This window comes from Temnothorax nylanderi, unplaced genomic scaffold (assembly GCF_030848795.1).
Source record: "Temnothorax nylanderi isolate EJ_2023f unplaced genomic scaffold, tnyl_v1.0 TNYL_tig0040_pilon, whole genome shotgun sequence".
Taxonomy (NCBI): Eukaryota; Metazoa; Arthropoda; class Insecta; order Hymenoptera; family Formicidae; genus Temnothorax; species Temnothorax nylanderi.
In genome coordinates, this window is record NW_027249102.1 from 216,239 (window position 1) to 227,500 (window position 11,262).

General features: G+C 34.1%; 1 long non-coding RNA gene across 1 annotated transcript; it reads right to left on the minus strand.

Moving 5' to 3' along the window:
* Nucleotides 1-3,964: 3,964 nt before the first annotated feature.
* On the minus strand, nt 3,965-6,911 carry LOC139771497 (uncharacterized). Its single transcript, XR_011717917.1, has 3 exons — nt 6,775-6,911; nt 6,408-6,545; nt 3,965-5,036 (listed from the first exon to the last, which is right to left on the minus strand). It is a non-coding gene; the product is annotated as an uncharacterized lncRNA (long non-coding RNA).
* Between the last annotated feature and the right edge of the window lie 4,351 nt (nt 6,912-11,262).

Sequence of the window (11,262 nt, forward strand, 5' to 3'; positions counted from 1 at the left end):
AGTAAATCTGTTCACTTTTGTAATTTTCACCTCGTCTCAAAATACAGAATCGACCTCCTGATGGAAGGATAAAAGGTGAAGCATTCCGGTGGATGCGCAGTCGTCCGAAAGTAGTGGGGTGTAGTTAACCAATTAGATTTCACTCATTTGACAAAGTTATATGATTGACACTGACTACGTTTAAAGCTGAATGCACAATGAAAAACACAGGCAACAGGAACATAACACAGACGATAGACGATTCCAATCTATCGGAAGCCGTGTATCAATGCTACAGTATTGATACATAACTTCCGATAGGTCGAAAATCTATTGCCTGTGTTATTCCCTGTTACTGTTGCTTGTACCTTTGTATTGTGCATCCAGCAATACTGTAGCATTGATACACGGCTTCCGATAGGTTGAAAATCTATTGCCTGTGTTATTCCCTGTTCCTGTTACCTGTACTTTTGTATTGTGCATCCAGCTTAAAGGCTACTACACAATACGAAGGTACAGGCAATAGGAATAGGGAATAGCAACAGAATATAGATTTTCAACCAATCGGAAGCCGTATATCAATGCATTCTGTTCCTATTCCCAGGGGCGGATTTACCACTAGGCAGAGTAGGCAACTGCCTAGGGCGGCAAATTTTTGGGGGCGGCAAATTTTGGGGCGTAAAAAAATTTGAATTTAATAATTTATAATGACATTACATGACATTTCAACTGAAAACATTTTTTCTTCAAGATTTTTTCATAAATGTTGTTTATCATTGATAGAACACTTCTTGCTTCTTGGTACAAAAAGTTTCTAAATACATCTAAAAATATTCTATTCATATCTTCTTCTTTTTTAAGTAAACAAAAGAACTGCCAAGATTTGCTACCAAGATATATACAGAGAGAAAGATGAGAGTGGTCATGCCCGCGTTTTGATTGTACCCGAATCCTGTCGGTATGTGCACGTTTTTGTGGTTCTCTTCCGTGCTATGCTATGTCCACGATTTTTTGATTTGCTTTGGAAATAAAACCAAAAAATCGTAAATCTAACGGAAGAGAATAAAAAAATCATGAACATAACATGAAAGAGAACCCCAAAATCATTGACATTACCACAAAATAGTGGACATAGCACGGAAGAGAACCACAAAAACGTGCACATACCGACAGGATTCGGGTACAGCCAAAACGCGGGCATGACCACTCTCATCTTTCTCTCTGATATTGTATATAAAACAGCGCGTTGCATTTGTTTAGCTCGACAACTCACTTGCGCTGTGTCGCACATCGATGCATCGTATCTTTTGTTTATATGGTATATACAGTAGCGTAACGGTAAAATTCTGTCTTCAATAATATCGAAGATTTTTTGCGAACTTCTGCAATACATTCAAACCTAAGATGAGTGATGGGAGAAAGAAACTTAGTGGCTCTCAGTATAGAAAGCGTGCTAAGGAATTATTAGAAAGAAACAATAATCTATTAAAAAAAACACGTAAACTTGACTCGTTTTTTGAGGTTAAACGCGAGGAAAATAAAAATAGTGACCAAGAAAATGAAACTATTCCTCCTCCCTCAAGTTCGGAACAGAGTCGGGTAAGTTACTTAAAGGTATTCCAAAATATAGATATTACATTTTTTCCTTGCATAGTTTTGTAATAAGTAAAGTTACATAAAAAAATTAACGTCTATATTAAAAGTCATGAGAAATATTATGATGAAATAATTATAATGAATAAACAATACTTACATGAATTTTGTAAAAATGAACCAATTTTTCATATCAACATATATTTTAAAACATATATTTTTCACATTTTCTAATACTAGTTTTCCTAAAAGGACCGACTCTTTTGAATTCGCGGAAATCATCATGGCGTCCGTGTCATTTCCGAATTGAAATGAAAAGGTCTATTAATGCTTTAGTAGTCAGCTATTTAATTTTTTAACAGAAGTTTAAAATTTTTAACTAGATAGTACCCATCTCTACTCCTGAAGCTTCTTGCAGTGCAAGTGCAGATACTCAAACAATGTTTATCATTGAAGAACAACTTGAACCTGAGCTCCAATTTTCAGTGAGTAGAGATCCTGCTGAATGGACAATTAATGATGGCACTAGGGATTACGTAGCAATTAACGGTATGGAACAAAACGTCGATGTGGATTTTGCTCACAGTAAACATACGTATGAGGACGGTGTGACACGTTACTTATCAAAATCACTGTTCGAACGTAATCTTTTAAATGGCGAAAAAAACCTTTCGTCAGTGGCTAATTTACTCTCAAAGTACTGGTAGAGTATATTGCGGACCGTGTCTTGCATTCAATGGAGGTTCTCAATTCGGTAGCAAAGAAGGGTTTAACGACTGGAAAAATGCTTTTAGTCGCGTAGCATCTCACGAAAATTCGTCAAGTCACAAATTGTCCATTCTAAATTTAAAACGAAGGGGAAATATTTGTGGCCGCTTAGATAACAAACTGACAGTTCAACTCGAGGAAAGAATAAATTACTGGAGGAATGTACTAAAACGCGTGGTGGCAACTGTAAAAGCCCTGGCTTCACGTGGTCTTTCGTTTAGAGGACACGATGAAGTATTTGGATCTGTAAAAAACGGGAACTATCTAATGTCTTTGGAACTTATCGCAGAATTTGATCCGTTTTTAGCCGATCACATTTCACGATATGGTAATCCTGGCAGTGGTCACACTAGTTACCTCTCTTCTACTATTTGCGAAGAATTTATTCATCTAATGGCGGATAAAGTGACAAGTCTCATTATTGCTCAATTGAAATCGGGAAAATATTTTTCGATTATTGTCGATTCTACGCCAGACATATCCCACGTCGATCAACTAACAATTATTAAAATGGATTCGAGAAGAAGATCTGCAAACCGTGTATCCAAATGTCGATATCGCACTTCGCATATGTGCTTGTGTTCCAGTTACGAACTGTACGGGAGAACGTAGTTTTTCATGGTTGCGCCGTGTTAAAAACTATTTACGTTCTACGATGAATGAGGATAGACTCAACGCACTCGCCATACTCAGCATAGAATCACAATTATCGAGATCTTTAGATTATGACGATATAATTAATGAGTTTGCGAAAAAAAATCGAGACGGGAAAATTTATAAGTACAATCAATATTTAAATAAAATTTCTTTTTTCACGCCTTACATGGGCGGCAAATATTTTAGTGCCTAGGGCGGCACAAGCCCAAAATCCGCCCCTGCCTATTCCCTGTACTTTCGTAAAAAAAAATTAAAAATTTGGGCACATACATCTGTCACCTGACGACAATATTTGCTTAAACAAAAATACTGCAGTTTATATATACAAAATAACACCCAATTGCATTAGGGACAACATGTAGGAATAATATCGTGCAAATAGAACTAAGGTCGGTATTCATAGTCAGATCAATCTATATATATAAGATCGTCTTAAGTTTATCTTTAGACACAGCAAAAATAAATCTGCGTAATATCGTTACGATATCTTGCCGAGAAATCAGAATATTATTGAGATGTCTAAGATATATCTGGATATCTACAGAATATTCAAGAAATACACTAATGTCCACTCTTACGAACACGTAGAGATATCACTAGTTTATAAGTATATATTTGTAGGATTTCATTTAGATATATTATAACTATATTGTTCACATACACACACAGAATATAAATTTCAATATGTTGTATGTATATTATATATAGAGAATATTGTGGTAACTGATCAGGACATATTGAGGAGAATGTTTGTAATACTAATAATGATAGGCGTATTCCACACGTGGTATTACAAATCGTTTGATTGATAAAACAGGACAAAAATAGTAAACATTTCTTTATCCTAATTGGTCAATTCAACGATTTGCGATATCAAGTATGGAGTACACTCAATATTAATACTTAAACAATTTCTAAAGTATATATATTTCAAGTTTGTTTATTTACAAAATAAATTTTACGGCTCATATTTAAGTGATCATTATGATAAAAAGAAAAATTTTGGATCGGATAGCATACGGTGTATAAGTCGCTGTGTAAACGTATAGTCGTAGACTTATAAGGGAAGGCTCAGAACTGAACTCCACCAATTTCGATGAAACTTGCAGGATTTACAAAGAAAGTTCCCAAGAATGTAATGAAACGGTCGACTGTCTGCACGCAAAAATAGAGGTAACATTATATTCGGTGGAACTTTCTCTGTAAATCCTGCCAAGTTTCATCGAAATCGGTGGAGTTCAGTTCTGAGCCTTTCCTTGTTAAATATTCCTCCGATTTTGATGAGCTTCTAGTATGTTGTTCTCTAGATGAAAATAAGGGACACGTATTTTTTACACGTGCCTGTACGTTTAGGGGGTGAAACACCCCTTGGAAAAGAATCGATTTTTCTTTTTCGAGCCGAATATCTCCGAAACTATAAAAGATAGATAAACAATTTTTTAAACAAAAGTTGAACGGTTTAAAGAGCACTTTAGAATAATAACAAAATAAAGGGTTTTATTTTAATGTTCTTTTTATTTTCATTAAAAAATAAAATTTTAAGGAATTTTTTGTCATTGTTTTAAAGTACTCTTTAAATTATTCAACTTTTGTTTCATCTAGAGAATAACGTACTAAAAGCTCATCAAAATCAGAGAGGGACACTTCCGTGGGTTTATCAATATTTCATGCAAACATGAACATCTCAAATATTATAACATTTTCGCTCGCATTTTCGTCGATGGTTGTTAAGACTCTCAGTAGAATGTGTGTAACTAATATATCTACCACAACGTTTACATTCCCCCATATTGATATTTAAATGGAATGTAAAACATTCGTCCAGAACTGTTTTATTTGAGATGGCCATGTTTGAATGAAATATTTTATGTTCCTTTAAATGTCCTCTTAAGGAACGGCTCAGCTCATAATTATTAAAAGTCATGTTACATTTGGGACATTTTATTTTTGCTTCACCTGTCATTTCAATAAAGTAATCCCGGATGTCATCATATGTTACAGCTTCGTGCGTCCGCAGTAGCTCCTCGATTTTTTGAAACCTAGAAAAAAATTGAAATATTTTGCGATTGAGTTGAGTTAATATGCAAATAATTAATTAATCAGTTGAGAAATAAATTTTATAGATCGTGACATAATAACCATTATATAAAATATCTCAGATTTCAATGGCCAAAATATGCCAGTGCGCTACAGATAAAAATAGGAAGAATATTAACTGATATATTTGCTATTTCTCTCTTAGGATACGCACAAACATACGCAGTGATAATTACTATAGTACTAAAATATGTTACATACTAATTTTAATGATTTTTTTTATATACAATTATATATAATGGTTGCTTTCCATTTACATCTAAACTCAGATAATTCTCATTTGTGACGTCATAACTCAATTAAATGCACGTTCTTTTTGCATCCTGGCAAGTTTTCATTCAACTGAGTTTTTATCCACAATCGAGATCATGTGCTTTAATGAATCTAATAAACACATTAAAAGTGAGGCTATGGACCTGTATTATTATGCGATAGCTTTGTCACTAAAATAAGCAGGTAAATACAAAATGACACATTTTACCTGAGTATAAAATACTCACATAACTGAGTGACTCAGATCACTTGAGTGTAAATGGAAAGCAACTAATACCTATCTAGAAATGATTAGTGGAATCGACGTCGATTTGATATCGACGCGTCAATGAATGATCGTTGTCAAATACTGATGGTTGATATTTTTGTCATCTTTGATTTTATCATTTTATTATAATGATTTTTATGTTAATTAAGCAATTGCGAATATTTCTATTAGATTTCTATTATCTTTCGTCAATTTTTTTTCTTTCTACGTCGAATATACAGCGATTGCATTGTCACATATCTAACTGCTCAGATTATTCGAGTAACGTACAAATACAGGGTGATTCAGGTTTTTCCAGCCAAACTGTGCCAATATAATATGTTTTACAAGTAGAAATAAGAAAAAAATTTTCAATGGTGTATAATAATGTCTATGAAGATATTCAAAACGAATAATTACCTCTTATCAGCTCCTGCTTTTCTTTTCTTTTTAGATGTCGAAAATACGGTCTGATCTTGCGTGCCAGATTGTAATACATGCTCTTCTGTCATATCCGAATAAAAACCTGCCTGGCTTGTTGATCCTGAAGGACCCGGAGCACATCTGCAATATAATTTTAAAAAGTCGAAAATACGGTATTAGAGAAATTTATTTAAAGTGTTATAAATTATCGTTCGTCTTTGCCAGACTTTTTCCAAGATTTCATTTTCTCACATTTTCCTCACACACACATACGACCAAAACAGTAGGTATATGCAGTATACATATATTTAATAAAAATTTTTAATGTTGTATAATAACGTCTATGAAGATATTCAAAACGAATAATTACCTCTCATCAGCTCCTGCTTTTCTTTTCTTTTTAGATGATTCAGTCTGATCTTGCGTGCCACATTGTAATACATGCTCTTCTGTCATATCCGAATAAAAACCTGTCTGGCTTCTTGATCCTGAAGGACCCGGAGCACATCTGCAATATGATTTTAAAAAATTGAAAATACGGTATTAGAGAAATTTATTTAATGTGTTATAAATTATCGTTCGTCTTTGCCAGACTTTTTCCAAGATTTCATTTTCTCACATTTCCTCACACACACATACGACCAAAACAGTATATCCAGTATACATATATTTAATAAAAATTTTTAATGTTGTATAATAACGTCTATGAATTTAAGATATTCAAAACGAATAATTACCTCTCATCAGCTCCTGCTTTTCTTTTCTTTTTAGATGATTCAGTTATCTGATCTTGCGTGCCAGATTGTAATACGTGCTCTTCTGCCATATCTGAATGAAAACCTGCTTGGCTTGTTGATCCTGAAGGACCCGGAGCACATCTACAATATGATTTAAAAAAATCGAAAATACGGTATTAGAGAAATTTATTTAAAGTGTTATAATAAAGTATATTTTTTATCATTAGATAAAAAAACGTTATTTCCAAACTTATAATTTTTAACAGATCAATGTTATATATAATGTATGTATGTATGTATGTATGTATGCATGTATGTATGTATGTATGTACATATACACTTGCTCATAGTTTGTTATCTCCTCTGGACAACTTGACAGATGCTGCGGATGCGTAACAAATTGAATGTCTTGGAAGGAACCTGTTGTTAATGTTTCTAAACATTCTAATTCAGGATACGTCTCATACGTAATGTCCTGCGGAGATGTGCTAGCAGAGAATAATAAAAAATAATTCTACATTGAATCATGTGTTATGATCACGTAACGTTAGGGCTAGCGGGCTAGCACACGTACATATGGCACATACAATTTGGCAGCCTCACATTAACGGATGATACGGGTAGGTCTGGTACATTCTGTATGGCAAATTCCTGAGATCATTTGGAAACAAAAATCTTAATGCCAAAATGTTGAGGCTGCCAAATTGTGATATCCCGATATTTGTCGGTCTTGCGAACAGTCTACAAGAAATAAAGTGAATAATAATTTCACATTTCTATCGAGTTGAGTAAAGTGTGAAAGAGCCGTTTTGACATGCGATGTCCCTGAGTAAAATTTCGACAAGCACATTGGTAAACTTTAAGTTTTTCCCGTTCAAACACTGTAGCCGCAGCCTCGACATTTTGGTATTAAAATTTTTGTGTCTAAATGATTTCAATCTATCATTAACAGGTGAAACAATAAGTCTGCACACACACACACACGCATATATATATATATATATATATATATATATATATATATATATATATACAGGGTGTTCCAGACTTATTGTTTCACCTGTTAATGATAGATTGAGATCATTTAGACACAAAAATTATTTAAATTATATATATATATATGTGTGTGTGTGTGTGTGCGTGTGTGTGTGCGTGTACACTTACTAGCAATCCGCTAATAAGTCGATTTCTCCGTCGATTTGTTCAGAAGAAATCGATTTATTCTCCATTGTAACTGTCGTTATAGATCGCCGGGCACGTACTAAGGTGTTGGATAAACATCAGTACAATAAGTGCTTACATTGATTACAGGAGGTCAAAGAGAGATAGGGACGTATCGTCATATACGAAAATTTGTTTTCTATTAAAATATAAATATTGATAATTGGTACTATTTTTTCCGCCCTCTACCACCCTCTCTTCTTGTAATAATTAATGATTTAATAAAATGTATGTTTTCTTTATTGTTTCTATTTTCCTCCAACGTTCATGATTTAATTTTTTCGATTGACCATTTCGGCAAAGAATTCTCGGCTGAAGAGGTGACCCGAAGCGACAAGACAACGTTCTATTAGGCGCGCATAAGTGACGAGATTTCCTCGTCCTCATATTCCATCATGCTACTTCCGCGATGTACTTTCCTTGTTTACGATCCTCCATGTTTCACCTTGCTTTCATAGCTCTTTTCTATGAGATGTACCGAATATCACCAGTGTACTATTTTAATCGCAGTCAAAACTCTTTGACATACTGATGTCAATTTCTTGAATTTTAAGACAATATATCATTTCACGAGAACGATTGCTATATTTCAGAAAGTATATTTTGTTACATTTACAAGAAAGTTACCTGATTGCGTATATTATATTGGAGTTTGCCGCATTTTGGAGACAAATTCGAGAGAAACCACTAAAATTTTACATAAAAATTCTAAATATTTACACTTTGTCTCTATTTGGTCATTGTAAACTTACCTCGACCATCGTTTTCTTCAATCTTCTGGTCAGATTGAATTTACTATTCGTTGCTCTTGGCCACATTCTTGCAGTATAGCCAGAAATCGGAAAGAAGGAAAAAAACTAATTTTTGAATAATTTCGCATTTTGTCTCTGTATAATCGTGTAACGTTTCTCAATTAACTTATAAAACTAAAAATATATCATGCTGATGCTTCTTGACTCTCGTATCGCTTGCAAAGTTGTACCGAAATCCGTTTGCTACCTATTTAATTTACACTATCCGATCTGTGTATTATAAGTATTTAAATAACTATAGGAAATACATAAAACCTATTAATTTTGTAAAATGTTTAAATCATACTTTCAATCATAGTTTTCAGTCATTAAATAAAAATTTACTAAAAGAGTGTCACTCTTTCAGAATTCAAATAATCAATAAGTTTTATTATATAAAATCATTTGTGTATACAGATTACTTACGCATTGTGGTATATATTTAAATATTTCAAAAATTTGTTTTTAAAAATTGAGATATGGTGTACTGTGCAAGGTAAATCGCAAAACGCGATTCCAGTTTAATTAAATATGAAAATATAAAAATTCTACAAAAAATAAAAATATAAAAATATACTACACATGTATTTCTCATTATAGTAATAGTAATAATTAAATCATAAATATATTTAATATGGTATAAAAATAACTTAAATTGTTGCAAAGAACGACATTTCAAACAGAAGATAAGTATATGTATGATAAATATTAAACGATATTAACTTTGTATTTTTAGCGAGAAGCAGGATTTGGGCACTAACAGAATGATCAGCAGCAGAATGTATAGTGTTACTATTTCCGGTACCACATAGATAAATTAATGTAAAACTTCTAAAATTTACCTTATCCAACTCCAATATTTTTAAATTTTAAAGCAGCAGAAAATTTATCAATATTTGAATATGTGTATTTGTAATTTGTTCACGTCACATTCTTACTTTTGAAATAATATCGCATTATAATAATATAATTATATCGCAATTATAATGATATAATTTTCTGCTTTTTGAAAAAAGTAGATAGTACGATAGAAGAATTTAAAATGTGACATCCGTATACATTTGATTGTTGGACGTTATTTTTGAAATTTAAAACAGCAGTAAACTTATTAACACATTTTTTACAAATAAGAAGTGGCCTCTTTGAGAGTGCAGCGCGGGGTTAGCAGTGCGTAAATTATAACAATCTTTAATTATTAATATAAGGTTATAACGTTAATTTTCATGCACTATTAATCGCGGTGTACTCTTATAGACTCTTATTTTACTTCTTAATTTTATTGTCAAGAAGGCTGGCGATGGCGAGGAGATTCAGGCCGTACAATTGTGCCTCCTGCGAGAGCGAGACAACTCCACCTACGAAATAGCCACTAGGGATCGAGGAGCTGCATCCCGGGGAAGACGGCCACGTCCGCGTAGTCACCGTCCTCCTCGTGTGCGCGGCACCCTGGGATGACGCCCAATAAGTATCCTCCTTCTTTGTAAATTTCAATTCTTTTTCTTTGTAATTTCATCATTTTTGTTGTAATTTATTGTGAGCTCGCAAATTGCGAGAGGCGAGCATCATCAGCGTAACGCCGCGCCGCTTCCTCCGTTGCGCTGGAGAAATTCTCGCGAAAATAAATAAAGTTCCTTCATCGCGAACCTCGAAATTCGCAATGTACTGTATTGAAACATATATTCTCTCACCTGCGTTGCGAGACGTGCTTGCGTTCCATCGCGATGTTTACCTCGGGACAATCACCCCGCGAGGCGAAAGTCACGCGCTACGACAAGTACAAGATCCCCCAGGTGACTACGGATGCGAGGAGGACGCTGGACCACGAATCACCGGTCAAACAAACCAAAGGCTAACCGGCTCGGGGGTGCACCGGACCGCTACGCGAGCTCTTCCATCGCAGAGAATCTCGTTAACGTTAAAACAACGCGAATTCACGATCAGCTGATCGCGAGAAAAGAAAAGAAACGTATTCGGTCATATTCTATCGCGGCTTCTATTTCTATCGCCAAAGCGCGCGGTATAAGTGTTCACGCTCTCGGCGCGTGATTAACGCAGCGGTACCGAGCCGCTTACGTCATACGCCGGCACAACTTCATCCAAAGATTTTATGCGAAACGATCCGGAAATTTTAAAAATGAATGGAAGACCGATGTGTCGAATGGAACATCAACACCCGAAGGGTGAACTGCACTACTTGAAAAGTTTAAAGCCACTGCAGATCAAACAATTAAAATCTTAATTTCTATTACGTTTCTGTTTAACTTGTAAAACAATGTTTTTTTTTTAATCGTGTATGTTACAATCATATTTTCTCCTGATGTTTGTGTCGAATAAAGTTTTGAGCAAATTATTCAAATTATTGCTTTCTTAAATAACATTCATATTTGTTGTCAAAGTCATTTTCCTTGTTAGATGTAACCGATCGTTGGTAAATAAGATGTCGAGTGTATTTCGTTATAGATTTTATAGAAGAACT